The sequence below is a fragment of the Amborella trichopoda genome, chromosome 1 (assembly GCF_054954075.1).
Source record: "Amborella trichopoda isolate Santa Cruz 75 chromosome 1, AtrichopodaSantaCruz75HAP2 v2.0, whole genome shotgun sequence".
NCBI classification, from domain to species: domain Eukaryota; kingdom Viridiplantae; phylum Streptophyta; class Magnoliopsida; order Amborellales; family Amborellaceae; genus Amborella; species Amborella trichopoda.
The window spans coordinates 54,945,080-54,961,978 of record NC_142336.1 but is presented as its reverse complement, the minus strand read 5'-3'; the positions used below and the strand labels follow the sequence as shown (position 1 = coordinate 54,961,978).

Here is a 16,899-nt window from a genome sequence, read left to right as displayed (position 1 = left end):
TAAATCGTGAGAGAGAGAGCGCTGGGTAAATTGTGAGAGAGAGAGCGCCAGTGAAGAATGGGTAAATCGTGAGAGAGAGAGCGCTGGGTAAATTGCGAGAGAGAGCGCCGGGTAAATCGTGAGAGAAAGCACCAGTGAAGACAGTGAAGAGAGAGAGGGAACGCCAGTGAAGACAGTAAAGAGAGCGGTGAATACAGTGAAGAGATAGAGTGAAAAGTAAAAAAGTAGGGTAATGGAGGGGTAGTGTAGTCATTAATTTTGTACTTTTTTTAGGTGGGGGTATTTGTTAAGAAAGATGGGTTTTAAAAAATAGATAGTGAAGAAAGTATAGGTAGGCGGTAAATTGATAGAATAGCTGTTTTAGGAGGGTTTTTGTAATTTTTTCTAAATTTTATATTATAAGAGAAACATTTAAATCTTGCCCTTACCCAAATGTAAAAAACAACCATACGACATATTTTTCTCTATAAAAAACAAAGACTTTTTAGTCCTCAATGTATATCCATTACTCAAATGTAACCACATATTTCTCTCTATAAAAAACAAAGAGTTTTAGTCCTCAATCTATATCCATTACTCAAATGTAACCGCATATTTATCTTTATAAAAAACGAAGACTTTTTAGTCCTCAATGTATATCCATTACTCAAATGTAACCGCATATTTATCTTTATAAAAAACGAAGACTTTTTAGTCCTCAATGTATATCCAAAAAAGGGTGTTTTTGGCCACATTATTGGTTCCTACACGGGCCAAAGCCATATTATATAAATATGTGAATGATTCTAATCTGAACCACACCACGAAGTTAAATAAGATGAGGAAATGTCTCTCTCACGCGCCCACCGTGGGGCTCGAACCCACGACCACAAGGTTAAGAGCCTTGCGCTCTACCAACTGAGCTAGACGGGCTCCTATTAACATATTTCTATTAATTATTTATCAACACTTTTTATACCTTCTTTGGGCCCGAACCATTGATGGCCCGATAAGGTGAGTACATGGACCTAGACCCTACCCAATTAGTTTCAAACTATAAAAAACAAAAAAATAGATATATCTATCTCAACGAAAAAGACCACCGAACTAAAGTATGAAATAGAAGGTGCAAAGGAATTTTAAAAATACTTTTGATTGTTATTTTTATTTTTATTCAAGATCGCCATGGCTTAGATCATAGATTTCTAAAAATTTGGATCCAAAATTCATCTTTAAGATGGACTTGCGTAGGGTTGGCGTTTTTTTTTTTTCACTATTTTTTCTTTTTGAGTGTTGAGGTGCACCATGAAATGATGCCAAAAGATGGTTGCGGTTCAAGTGCCAGAAAATCCCTAATTGTCTGCATATCTATTTTCATATCTAATAATAAAATTTAAAACTTAAAATTTTTTACATATCAAGTAGACGGACAAACACTTGAAAATAGATACTCCAAATAATACATTATAAGATGCAGATTTTCTAACTTATAATTTGTTTCTACTTACATCGGTGCATAAATTTGAGAGTTTTCCGGTATCTAAACAGCCTTTTCCCATGAGTTTCTCAAGTGCACACCTTATTGCTACGTGCATTGCACATGAAATGAAAGAGAAAACTTGACATGGCACCTACATAGTCGGACCCCCTCACCGACCATTGCCCCATCTTTCACATCTCACGTTACCCACCTATCTTGCATCCTATTTCTTGAGAAATGCATATACTATGCTCCTTAGGGAGGATACTGAGCTATCTCGTCACTCACTCAAAAAACTTAGGAATTTCTTTTAAAATATTTTGGGAAACGTATGGTAATTATTAGATAATTATTTTTAAAAGGAAGAATCTTGAACTTTAAGTTTTTCGACACTCAGATCTAGCCTTTCAATAATTGGAGTGTCTCTATTCAATCTTGAATCATAAGTCTTTACAGAGTTTATTTCAAAAGCCTTTTGTGGAGTTTATTTTATGGGCGGTGAAGATTACAACCCCAAGTTTTGAGGTCGAAATTTATCTATAACAATCACCTTATTAGGGTATTGGATTACCTTCATATTGGGACTTCAGACATTAAAAACCCAAAGACACAAGGTAACTTTGTGATTTTTGATTTTCGACGTCCAACATGAGAACATAACGCGAATAAAATAAAATGGCACCCAAAAAGGGATAGGTGTGTAATACTTACAAAATTAAAGGTGATTTTAGTAACTACAATAATTATATGGGATATATGGGCAATTTTCCCCAGCACCAAAAAATCTTCATGAGGATAATTTTCTTGAAATTTACTGTTGAGGATAAAAATCAATAACTGGGCAAAAATAAAGGGAAAAAATAGTGCAAAAAATTAAAATAGCTAAACACTAAGATTTAAATGATTCAGCAATTCCCCAAGTTTACGTGGTAGCAAACTTTTCTTTTGCTAATCAGAAAAACATCATAAAAATATAGAGAATACGAAGATTTTCAAGGTCTCTCACAATTCTTAAAAAGGAATTTTCCGCGCCTAGAACATGCCCCCAATGACTAAACCCTATTTGTCAATACTTTTCTCGTATACACTTTTATCTCTATACTAATACTTTTTATAAAGAAGAAAAGCCCTAAGAGATGTGACCCATCTCTAACTCCTTTCCTAGTTTTGATAGGTTTCCTAAATCTAGGGAGCTTACTTCCCCACACAACATACCTTGAAAATAGAATCTCACATATAATAGGGAATATGGCTTCACACAATAACATTTATATCAGTTTACGAAAAATTATTAAAAACAACAACTTGTTGAACTCTTCATACCTAGATCTCAAATGGACGGTTCAGAGTTGGTCTCTAAGGGGAAACCAATTGGAAGTATTTTTTTTTTAACTCAGATACATTTTTTTCTCTATAAATTGATCTTGGGAGTACCTAAAGATAGCCCGAAAGAATATATATCAGAAGACTTGTTTCTGTTTTTAAAGGGTTTGCTCATGTGTCACATGGTCAAGCCCAATACCTTTGCAGGGGGCTTGACCGTGTTGATACATTGGTCAAACCCAATACCTTTGGTGGGACATTTTTTTTTAAGTAAGTTGACACACACGTTTCCATGTAAATAGTGTAGATACATGAACCAAAATACTGAAGTGTTGCAGCCCATAATCGACAGCGAATATACCAATTGAACGCCAATCATTGTCTCAGGTCCACACCGCCAATTATTTTCACTTAAGAAATAAAAGATCCAATAAAAAGAAGGGTGTGGTTTTGCATAAGGTTGCAACTTCAAACAATTCAATTAAGACACTCCTCTAAAATTTATCATAAATATAATTTTGGTGTCAAAATTTTTTAGGATGGTTTGAGAATCTATTTTTATTTTTAATTATAAAATTTTAAACTTTAAAAATAGCTCAAATCAAGTAGATCTATAAACATATGAAAATCTTAAAAATAGACGGTCCAGGAAATGTGTTGCAAGATATACTATTTATTGGACTTGAAATCTTCTTTTCTTATCATATTCATATATCGCGATGTCAAAATGATTGATTCGGAGGTTTTCCAACATCAAAACAATCTTTTATGATGGATATTTAGAGGTGCACTTTTATTCTACATTTTAAGGTTGCAACTTCATATAAACCTTTTCTAAAAAAGGATGGTTCAATTTGAATAAGAAACCATCGAAAAGGCCCATGTGCATCTACATGTAATATTTTCTAAAATGGAAAGGACTGCTTAGAATAAAAAAAGTGTTTATGGGTGAATATCAAAGTGAAAAGTATACAAATGACCATTTACTTTTAATACAAGAAGATCACAATCAACTTTGTCCGTTAGATTCAAAATCAGGTGGTTTAAGTGTGTAATTTACTAGACTCAAATTTAAAAAGAAAATTTTTGAACTTTGTGATGTACTGCAAACCATCCAATTTGATATCTAATAGCTAGAAGTGATTATAACCTTTTTGTAACAATAATAAATAGTTTCATAATATATCATGCCATATCAAAAGAGATACATTTTTTAGATTGCTTAAATGATGGATGTACCTAGTCAAGATATGCGGAAGTTGAGCGCCTTTGTGTAATAGTTAGTGGCTATGGACCAAATTGATATGTTTGTAACTTTTGGGGGCAACAAAAATAAGTTTTCATTAACAACGAAGGCAATTTCGAAATTAATTACCACTTTGAAATTTGCATACTTGTTAACGGTAAAGTGTTTTTCCGCGTGTTAACATGTTACACCAGAGTGCTCATCTATATTCCAGAATAGTCAATTCATGTAAAAATTACATAGCAATCGAATGAAACTGCTCATTCAGCGTTCCATTAGGGACATTTGATCCATGACTTTGCCAAAATATTTTTTCATCGTAACGAATATATATTTATCTATCTATTATATATTAAACGAGAAGGAGATCTGCATTATTTTTATGACAAGTGTTTTATTCTCAATTTTTTCTCTTTCAAAAAAGTAGTGCAAGGGTATTTCTCTTTCTACAAGTTTTAAAGCCAAAGGTTCCCACCACTTTAAATCTCTCGAACAATCTGTCTCAATTCAACCAATTGTCTCTTTTTTCAAAAATTTCAAACCCAAAGGTTCCCACCTCCTTAATTCTCTTCAAGCATGTTTGATAAGTGGAAGTTTATGGAAGTGAGAGTTAAATGTCCCACTTTCATGTTTGATATTACTGTGTGGAAGTTGTAAAGTGGAAATATGACCTTCCATGCAGCTTTTTTTTAGTATTAAAATGGGTTTATTTTTGGAGGACCTCTCTTCCATAAAAAAAGATGGAAGAACCGTCTTCCATAATTTGTGGGAGAGTCCCTTCCACTCCCAAAAACTCCATGTATCAAACACACCCTTCAACTATCTCTCTCCTTAAATTAAATGATATCAACCTTAATTTTTTTCTTCTCTCATTTTTTTCTCTCCTCTCACCTCTCCTTAAATCTCTCTCAATCTCTTCATAAATATATTTTTCTTTATATCTCCTTAAATCTCTCTCCCCCTCCTCATCTCTCTCCTACTCTCCCTCTCTCTCTTTCTTTTCTATCTTATTTTATCTTATTCTAATTTTAACAAATTTTTTTTTGCGAGATTGTGATTTACAGCTAATATACAAGTCAATTATAGATTTGACGATACCAAATCTTGAACACCCTTTTGAAAGTTTAAGTAACAAAATGAGTTTTTTTTATTTATTGTAGTTTGATACTATTTATCTACCATATATTAAGCGAGAAGGTGACCCGCATGGGTACCTCTCCCTATTTTATCTCTTTCTAAAAAACGGTTATGTTGTTTTTCTTTTTAAGTTTCAAAGCAAAATGTTGCCACATCCTTAAATCACTCCCATCAATCTCTCTCCAAAACAGTTAAAGTGATTCTCTATTTTTAAAAGTTTCAATGCCGTTCCACCTCCTTAAATCTCTCAAACAATCTCTCTCCTTATATTAAATGTCAATTGTAATTACTTTTCTTTCTCCCCTCTCACTCATCCCTTTGTCTTTAAATATATCTCAATCTCTACTTAAATATCTATTTCTTTATGGGAAAAGTTTAAATAGAGCCGAGGCGCTAAACAATCAAACTACAGCCTACCTCAAAAATATCACTAGGAGGGGTTGTTTTGATGCTCAAATATCCTCAAATTGATCATCTTGACATCAAGATGCATGGATATGAGCAAAAAATGGATTTCAAGTTTTGAAAGTAGTGTATTTTGTTACACATTTTGGGCTGTCAATTTTCAAGATTTTCAAATTTTTATAGATCTATCGATTTACACTATTTTTTAAGCTTTAAACTTTATAAATAAAAATGAAAATATATTTTAAAGCTATTATAAAGATTTTCAATACTGAAACCATATTTCTCGACACTATTGTAAGGTAGGCTATAATTTGATTGTTTAGAGCCTAGTCTCTATACAATCTGCATCCTTTCTTTATCTCTCCTCAAATCTGTCTCCCTCTCCTCCCTCTCAAAGTTGGACACGCTCTCCCTCTCTCCACGCACCCTCTCTCTCTCACTCTCTCTTTGTCTCAGTGCTTTCTTACTATATTTATCCTTTTTCCCTTCTAAAGTCTATTTCTCCTTGTATTTTTTATCTATTTTGTCTTACTCTAATTTTGATTTTTTTTTTCCGGATTATGATTTACGGCCAATATACCAGTTAATCATAGATCTTCGGATGCTGTCAAATTTTGAACACTCTTTTAAAATTTTAGGTAACAAAATACGTTTTATTTATTTATCTATTGTAGTTTGGTACTATATTTATTTGTGCCGTTTGCCATTTAACTTAATTATATTTTATATATTTAAATAATAAATTAAATTTTTGTGTGAGTCATAAATAAAGAATAATATCATCTGACTTGAGTAATTTTGTTGAGTAATTTGAATAATGATCATAGTATTTTCTAATTCTTGTTGTTTTATACCAGTTAATAATAGATCTCTGGATGCTGTCAAAATTTAAATACCCTTTTAAAATGTTAGATAACAAAATGAGTTTCTTTTATTTATTGTACTTTGATACTATATTTATTTGTGTCGTTTGCCATTTAACCTAATTATATTTTATTTATTAAATTTATAAATTTAATTTATTATGTGATTAAAAAATAAAGAATAATATCATGTGGCTTGAGTAATTGTGGTTGAGTAATTTGAATAACGATAGTACTATTTTCTAATTATTGTGTTTATTTTCATAACTATAGTGTTATATATAATTATGACAATTATATAATTTAATTAATCAATCAGTGTAAAATTCATTTGATAACAATAGTTAATTATAATAGTATAATGAGGCTTACATAGATAATGTATTAGCATCGTTCATTAGTAATAACGAATTATATATAATTAATATAAGGAATTAATAAACATAATATATTATAATGAAAACTTATATTCATAATTATGAACATGATTATAGATATTAATATGCATAAATTTAAAGTTATTGAAATTTTGTAATATCTATTATAACAAAAATAACTATAACTATTATTAAAAAAAAAAAGAGTATAATTGTAATAATTTACTAAATGTTATACTTATTACACAAATAATTATAATTACAAATTGTATTGTTATAGATGCAACTATATATTAATAGGACAAGTATATAATGAGACCATTTACCTTTGGTACAAGGTGATCACCAATAATCTTGACCATTGGATGTGAAATTGGGTGGCTACATTTATTTCATTGACAAAGCTTGAAGTTCAAAAGTAATTTTCTAAAACTTTGTGATACAACCAAGCTATCAAATTTCATATAAAATGGTTGCAAGTAACGCAAATAGTCTCATTGTATACAATTCCATATTAATAATAATATTATTATAAAAATATATTCCATATTAATTTTATTATTTTCGGATATACTTTTGGTCGACATTGTAAATGTGATCAGTATGTGTACATGAATAATAATAATTATACTTTGATCATTATAAAAATGTAATAATTCATTTAGTATAACAATATTAAATATAGTTTGATTAGTCATAAATACAACAATTATATTATACTATTAGAATTTTAACTAAATAATATTAAATTTATTGTTTTGGGTTCTTCATATTAATCTATTTTAGTAATCTATGAATAATTATATAATATAAATTTATTTTGTTAAGTAATAAATATTATTATAATTGAACTAATGCACAATAATATCCTTTCTATATTTACTTAATTTAATATATTAAAATGGGAAATGACCTTGTGAGACCCTCCCACACCCATGTGTGTAGGACCACAAATGATCACCACTAAATTTGGCAAAGATCATTGGAAAAGTTAAATCCCACACTCATGTGATAACTTTTTTAGAAATTTATGCCAAATTTAATGGTGATTCTTTGAGGTCCTACACACATAAGTGTGGGAGGGTCTCATAGTATCATTACTCGTTAAAAATTTATGTGTTATTTAACATAACACATAAATAATTTATTCATTTCACTAAATTTATGTCTATTCAATCAAATGATATCTCAATCATTGTTATTTGTTTATGAAAAATATTTCATTACTTTTTTGCTATGAAAAATATCTCATCTCTATTTATCTTTCTCCCTACATATGTGAGAAACTAATAATTTTATTTTATTATGGAATTTAGTTTAATTTTTATTTCATTTTATATTTTATTAATGATTTTATAAATTTATTTTCCTTATTAAATGATATGTATATAATATAACACCTGTAACACAGGTACATACTGCTAGTTGTGTCCTTTTTATTCAATTTTTATCCCTCTCTCCCTCCCATATTTCTACACTCTCTCTTTCTCTCTTTTATTTCTCTTAATTTTCTATTACTTTCCATCTCTATTACGTTTCTCCATTATCTCTCTCCATCCTGCTTGCAAACAAAAGCATAAAAATAGGTAACTCCTTTGGTTGCGTGATAACGCTTCATCTTCTCTCCATCTCTCCCACGTTTGTGTATTTAACTCTCTCTCTCTCCATCCTACATGCATGAAAATGCATACAAATAGATAACTGCTTTAGTAGTGTTATAACACCTCATATTCTCTCTTTCTCAATTAAAGCAAACTTAATTTACTCATCTTTTCCTCTCTCCGACTTTTCTATGTTCTCATTTTTATTCTCAATCTCCCTACATGCATGCAATCTCTTTTCATTTTCTCTCTCCCTACATGCATGCAATGGCATAAAAATAGGCAATTCATTTTTTAATATGATGATACCTCATCTTTTAAGTAACTCTCATTTTTAATGTGGCAACGTCTTATCTTCCCTCTTTCCCCCATTTAAGTAAATTTATTTCTCTCCCCAAGTTAAACAAATTCTTCTCTCATCATGATTTACTCTCACTCCCTCCCACATTTTTCTTCCCTTCCCACATTTATCTTTACCATATATATCTTCTCGTCCCACGTACATATCTCCCACCTATCTATCTCTCATCTTTCTCCTTCCTACTTTTTCTCTCCCCCTCTCACAATTCTTCTACCCACTATCTTCTCTCCTTTTCCAATTTAAGTAAATTCCTTTATCTCCCTAGTTTAAATAAATTTATCTCTCATCATGATTTACTCTCATTCCCTCCAATATTTATCTCTACCATATTTATCTTCTCGTCCCATGTACATCTCTTCCACATATTTATCTCCCATCTTCCTCCTTTTTACTTTTTCTCTACCCCTCTCACAATTTTCCTACCCACATTACTGTCTCTCACACACATGCATGTCACAATTCTCTCTTTTCCTTTCCTCTCTCATGCATGCCATAACTCTTTCTCACTTTCTCTCAATTTTTAACCTGTGCTTCACACACAACAAATGTGATTATGCTAATTCTCTCCAAGGCAATCATATTTTTGTCCTCTACATAGGTATGTTGATTTTCATTTTCTTTTTAATATTGTATATTGTCTGGATTTCTATTTTTTCTTTTCTTTTTTTGGGTTTTTCTTTTATAGGAACCATGGAAGAAGTAAGAAATATGTATATAGCAGCCTCCGCTACTTTGAGAGATATCCTAGATGAATATTCATTTGGCTTCTCATTGGATATTAGTGTTATTAGATATTGTTATTAGGTATTACTTCTTAGAAGTGTGTATAGTGTTTAATATAAAAACTAAATAATTTTAATTGTTTGTTGGTTTTACTTCTATATATTCAATGAAGCTATACAAGGCAATCATGTAGAGATAGAGATAGTTGATGATAGTTTTTAAATTTAATTTTAATTTATCTTATAGTTGATGTAGATATCTCTTTTGATAAGACTAGATTAGTTAGTCATTATCAATAATTGATTAGATACATCTATTGATAAGACTAGATTAGTTAATCATTATCAATAACTGATTAGCCATATATTTATACAGGGCTTTGTATATTCTTGACCATTAATCTAGATACAGAGAGTTCTCTGTAGTATTCAAGGTGGTTCAGGGTTTTTAACATGGTATCAGAGCCACGTCTCTCCTGACAGATCATGGTCCATATGGTTTTTTTTTCCTGTTTTCTTCATGCATCTCTACCTTCTTTGTGTCCTCTTTGCTGCCTCGAGAAGCAGGTGCTCAAGGTCATCTGCCTTCCCTTGGATCTGTTTTCAGGCATCCGAACAAAACCAAATCAGACCACGAGCAGTTCTCTATCTTTTTGATTGTTGAGTATCGTTAGGAAAGCACTCTCATCATTTTGTCTAGCTTGGAGCTTGGGGGTGGTTGAAGGATCGTGCAAAACGCTATCTCTCTAAAACCCCCCGTCTCTCTTTCTCTCGTAGATTTCTGTTTGGGCAGTCCATTGAAGATTTTTGTGATCTACAAAGACTTATGGCTCAAAGAGGATCTGATCTCTTAACTTTGGTGATCTACAGAGATTGCCCATCCTTGTCAGAGCCTGCCCAACGTTGCTGGAGATTGCTGTTCTTCCCATCATGCAAGTTGTCCGTTCCTCGCCTCTTTCTACTTTTCCATAGAGGATCTTTACTTTACCTACCTCTCTCTACTTTTCTATAAAGAATCTCTACTTTACCTGCCTCCCTCTCTCTACCCTTTATTTTTATCGGTAATTAATTATAGGAAGGCGGCGTTTCTCTTTCTCTAACTCTCTTGTCAGACTGCAAATTATTGCGAGGTGGGGTCTAAATTTCAGACAAGGGGTTCTGATACAATTTGCACATGGCTTTTAAAAAAAGAGATTTATTAGCTATAAAACTTGATGGGAAAAACTATCTCGATTGACGCTTCAATTTTCAATTTTTTGTTGAAGGGAAAGGTGGGCATGTTGATGGAATTGCACTTGAACCGTCTACACCCAATATTAAATATACCCAACAATGGAAGATCAGTAATGTCAAAATTATCTCATGGATCCTCAGTTATGTAGATCTGGATATTTGAAGGCCAATGAGAGGCTTCCGTACTGCAAAAGAAATGTAGGAATATTTGAAAAAAGTTTATCAGCAATCCAATCTTGCAAGACGCTTCCAAATCGAGTATGATATATTTTCTTATAGCCAAGGGGAGAAAAACATTTATGAATATTATGCTGGTTTTATGAACTTGTGGATAAAATATGAATATGTAAACCTGAAGGCTATCACTAGCGCTTGTTGCATTAAAAGCTTAATGGAGATAAATGATGACACGAAGGTGATGCAGTTTCTAATGAAGTTGCGCCCAGACTATAAGATCATTCGAGCCAATATTTTGAATCAGGAAACATTAGCCCATATGGATGCCATTATGGGTTAATTATTTCGTGAGGAGATGATAATTACGACACATGCCACCATTGAGCGAAATAAGGATATAAAGTATGTCCTTGTGGCTCAACGGACAAAGATAAAAACCACCACAAAAAGGGTTTGCTCGACCCAACACAAAAGGGCCCATCTTTGCTGCAATGTTATGAGTGTAAAGAGTATGGTCATATAACATCTCATTGCAAGAATAAAAGCTTATGTACTTATTAACGTGCAACACATATTATCACAGAATGTCGAGATCGTTCTCGGCGAGGCAGCCGGGCATTAGATAAATGAAAACCTTTTTACAAGGCATACCAAGCTACTAATGATGCTTTTAAGGGATTAAAGGTAGAGAGCCCTCCCTTCAACACTAATCATGACCCAATTACGACAACGACAATGTCCTAAACATCAGATGATATCGACAGTTGGTACAAACTTTGTATCTACAACTATCTCTTTTGCTTTGTTTGCTATAAGATTGTCTGGTATGAACTATCACCTATCTCCTAATGTAATTCCCCTTTGATTTATTGACTCGGGTGCCTCGAATCATATGACTGGAGTGCACACAAGTCCAGCATCTACTAAACCATACCAAAGTAATAATCAGATTCTCACCACTAATGGGGATAAACTGAATATTATTGGTATTGATCTCTCATTTTCTATCTCCCGTAGTACACCTTTTCATTTACGTAATGTCATCTTCGTTCTTAAATTAACTGCTAGGTACATAGTAAAATGCCTTATCACCAAACTAACTTGATGATAATTTGACATAGATTATAAGATATATAGGGGTTAGTGCCGAAGAACTTATATAAGTTTCCGAGGATTTGCGATTTTAGATGGAGAAGCAGGATTCATATATTAAGTTGGGTTAGAGTTTATTTGGTTACAGATAAAGAGAGGGAGTTTCTTTGATTAAAGAGATTATTAAGTAGAGAGAGAAGTACCCTTAAGTTGCATGAAGATGATGAAATTGACAACTATGACGGAAGAGAAGAAGACGATCCTCTTGAGAAGCAGTGAGGGCGAGATATTTGAATTGGCATAAGAGTCTGCCATACAATGTAAAACTATCAAGAACATGATAGAGGATGGGTGCACCCCTGGTGAGAAGGGTATCCCACTCCCTAATGTTTTGAGTAAGATTCTTTCGAAGGTGATCGAGTACCTCAATAACCATGTAAACAATGACAAGGGAAAGGGGAAGGATGGAGAGGAATAAGATAAGAACGGTGAGTTAGAACTCACAAAGTGGGATAAGGAGTTTTTAAAGGTTGATATGAAAATCGTATTTGATATCACTATGGCAGCAAATTACCTAAACGTCAAGAATTTGCTTGACATGGTTTGCTCGATTATAGAAAATCACATTGACAATTTGAGCCTTGAAGAGATCCTGCAAAACTACCTGTACACCATCTTGACATGACTTGTTTGACTATAGATTTGGGAACTCTTAATTTGATTAGCTATAGAAAAGCTCATCGAGGATTTGACCTCTAAAGAGTTCCCGAAGATTGAAAATGATTTATGTTGGCTCTTCCAAGTGCCTCATCTTTGATGATCGAATTTTTTGATCCTGGTTGATGATCAAGTTTTTCTTTACTTGATTTTGTTTTATAATTGAGTTTTTCGTTACTCAATCACAATAGATGATGGAGTTTTTCGTTACTCCATCTTGTGTGATGATCGAGTTTTTCGTTACTCGATCCTGTTTGAAGATCGAGTTTTTCGTTACTCAATCCCATTTGGTCTCGTGGCCATCTGTTTTGACGTTGATCCTGCTATTGATCGAGTTTTTCGTTACTCGATCCAGGGCGTTCATGAGGCCCACTGTTCCTGAGGTATGCCGCTGCTTTTTTGTGCCCGTTTTTTAAGCAATCTGAAGATTACTACTCGTTTTTGACAACTTAGTATTGTTCAAACTCAGCTACTTTGTGTCTATGCATTTTGAGTTTGAGGGGGAGTGTAAGGATATGGATATACATCGTTACACAAAGCATCTTGAGTTTGAGGATGAATGTTAGGATATAGATATCTCGGGTTCATATTGCTATACAACATTATAGATGTATTCATATATATCTCTTGATAAGATTAGGTATATGAAAGATACGAATAGACCAAGTCAAAGTTACTTGGTAATCAAGTTAGTTTGGTAATAAGGCCTCTTATTTGGTCATCAAGTTAGTTTGCAACTCAGTTTAATACCAAAGTAAAAATCATACGGTCAGACTCTGGAGGGGGAATATTTATCAAATGATTTTCAAGACTTTTTTAAAACACATGGTATTCAATTACAAAAAACTTGTCAATATACTTCACAACAGAATGACATGGCTGAAAGGAAAAACTGTACTATCTTAGACGTAATGAGGACCCTTATGCATGACTCTCGTATTCCTCATAGTTTTTTGGTTGAAGCTGCATCAACAATTGTTTATCTCATAAATCACATCCCATCTTTGGTTTTGCATATAAAATCTCCATATTTTTCATTATTGGGAAAATATCTCCTTACCCCCTATTTTTTACTTATATTTATCGTCAAACATAAGGTTTGAAAATGTTACTTGTGCAATAAAATCTTCAGTTTTCCTATCTTGCAACCCCCTATACCTCTTTTATCATTAATTTTTTTACCCACACAAATACTAAAATGACACATATCTCTCAAAACACACACTCTCTCAATACTCCATTTATCTCTTTGGTTCCCAAAGTTAACCCTCTCTATATCGTCACTGTCTCCTCTCTCTCTTTAAAAATAATCCACGCGCTCTCTAAAAAACCCAAGGCACATTTCTTTCTCTAGAATCACTGTCTCTCTCTCTCTCTCAAACCTCCATTTCTCTCTCTCTCTCTTATAATCCATCCATCTCTATAGTTTTAGGGTTTTTTTTTTTTTCTAAAATCCGTCCGGCTTGGTTTAGGTTTTGATCTGTGTGCAACCTCTACCATTCAGGTCTTCCATGAGTCAATCGGTGCTCTTTCTCTTTAACCCTAGGTTCTTGCTTGTGCCCTTTGTTCAGAAACTGCTGTATTTCTTTTAAAGTTCTTCGATTTTATCAGTCCTCCAATCCTCTCTCTATCTACTTTCTCTTTTCTCTATGGTAATTCATTCCTATTGTCTTAGAGGCATTAGACCATGAATGTCCATTACCACTACCATTGGGAACATGGTTATTCCCTGTAAAAACGAAAGATATAGTTAAATAAAGTGCCCTGTTCTCATTGGGAACATTGTTCTTCCTGTAAAAACAAAAAAATAGCAAAGTGCCCAGTTCTATGCAAAGCAGCGATGGAATTTTTTAAAAAGAAACATGAATTCATACATTTTAAGGAAAGAGAATAAATGTGCATGAATTTGGGGGAACTTCGGAAATGCGTGTTGCAAAAATTATAGAGAGAGAAAATCCCTAATTTCGTGAAAGAATTGGAACCGATGGTGAACCTTGGGTTAGCCATTGTTCACGACGAGCATTGAGCTTGCATTGCTTTAGTTTTGTTGACTGATGAACCTGTGCAAAACAAGAGAGAGAAGCCAGAATAATTTCGCCATGCACAAAAGGTTTGTAGAGAGAGAAAGAGATGGCCCGACTTTGAAGATGGAGAGAAGACTATGGAGGGAGAGATATAGACAGAGAAAGAGAGAACCTTCTTCGTCTTGAGGAGGATGGTTTTATCAGAGTTGCTGATGGGGATTGAAGCGGAAGCCATTTTTGCATGCTTTGAAACCATATCCAATTACAAAAAATGCAGCAACTAAACAAAAAACTATTCTCTCTCCTCTCTCGTCCCTCAAAAAGTAACACAGCGAACTTGAAAAAAACAAGTAATTCAAGCACTCATATACCCTTCTCTCTAAAACCTCTCCCTTTCTCTCTCTAAAACAGCTCTACACCAACCTCTTTCTCTCTCTAGAAATAACAAAGAGAACCTGAGAGAAAACATGAAATTCAAAATCCCAATTACCCTTCACTAGGCCTTTGCAATTTCTCGCACCATTCAAAAAACATCACATTGTTTTTTCCTTAGAAATGTCTAGAGAGAGAGGGGGAGTAGAGAGAAGAACGATGATACAACGGTGGAAATTGTACCGCCCACAGTTTGCTCCAACGGTGTAGGTCATTCGCACAGTTTTATTTAAATCTTGTTTAGCAAAATGGCTTCTAACCAAATTACATCTATTATTGAGAGAGAGGAGAAAGAGACAATGTAGAGTGGGTTCCGGCACTCTGGATATGAGAGAGAGAGATTCTAGAGAGAGATATGTGCTTTGGGTTTTTTTAGAGAGTTTGTGCTTTTATTTTTAAAGAGAGAGAGGAGACAGTGACGATGTAGAAAAGGTTAACTTTAAGCACTAAAGAGAGAGATAGGTGTCATTTTAGTATTTGCGTGGGTAAAAAATTAATGATAAAAGGAGTATATGGGATTGCAAGATAGAAAAAATGAAGATTTTATGCTACAAGTAACATTTTTAAACCATGAAATAGAAGTAAAAAATAGGGGGTAAGGAGATATTTTCTCTTTATTATTTCATGTTCATCCTGATTATTTTCTCTTGCATGTTATTGGGTGTGTATGTGTTTCGTTCATCTTCCTCAGCATGAACGAATAAAATTTATTGTTCAAACAGTCACTTATGTTTTTGTCGGTTATTGTCCCAACAAAAAAGGGTTTCTATATTATGATCCAACAGCTCGTCGTATATGTATCTCTCGTAATGTAGTCTTTTTGGAAAGCATTTTTTATTACTATTCAATTCCAAATCATTAGAGTCATCTGCTCATTTATTTCCATATTTCTCCACTGATAAACCATCACACCTTTTAGCGCCTCAACAGCAAGGCCAACTAAACCAATCCACGCCTACTCCATCTCACCAACCTAGAAAAGGTCAAACCTCCGCCTTACCTGTAAGTGATTTTTTTCCTAATCCTATTGATAGCTCTACCCAGTTATTACGTTCTTCATGTGTACCTCACCCACCTAATTGATATGGCTTCTCCCTTAATGATTTTGACTTTTCACTTCAGCCTAGAGCTTTGTTTACTTATCTTTATATTATTGAGGTTCCTTTTAAACACCTAGATCTCTGTTTACTCCTTATATCATTCTTTGACCACTATACGAATCGTAATTACCCTCTCAGCTATTAATCAGTGGACTATATCTTAGATGGATGTGAAAAATACATTTCTCCATGAACATTTGAAAGAGACAGTATATATGCGACCTCATTTTGGTTATTACAATGATAAATCTATGGTTTGTCAATTGAAAAAATATTTGTATGGTTTAAAACAAGCGCCAAGGGCTTGGTTTGAATAATTTCGACATGTCTTTCTGAATGATGGGTTGAAACAAAGTGCTCATGACTATTCATTAGTTACTCATCATTGTTCTTCGAGAATAACAATTCTTCTCCTATATGATGATGATATTCTCATCACAGGAGACCACTTTGATAATATCAGACACTTGAAAGAGCTTCTCAATCACTCATTCAAAATGAAAGATTTGGGTCCATTGACTTATTTTCTTGGGTCGGAGATTTATTATCCCCCTGATGGATACATAGTTAAGAAGACGTATACCAAGGACTTGATCAAACTGGCCAACTTATCTGATGATAAATGAG

At 33.2% G+C, this 16,899-nt stretch overlaps 1 non-coding gene across 1 annotated transcript; it reads right to left on the bottom strand.

Moving 5' to 3' along the window:
• Positions 1-839: 839 nt before the first annotated feature.
• On the bottom strand, positions 840-912 carry TRNAK-CUU (transfer RNA lysine (anticodon CUU)). Its single transcript has one exon. It is a non-coding gene; the product is annotated as a tRNA-Lys (tRNA).
• Positions 913-16,899: the final 15,987 nt, after the last annotated feature.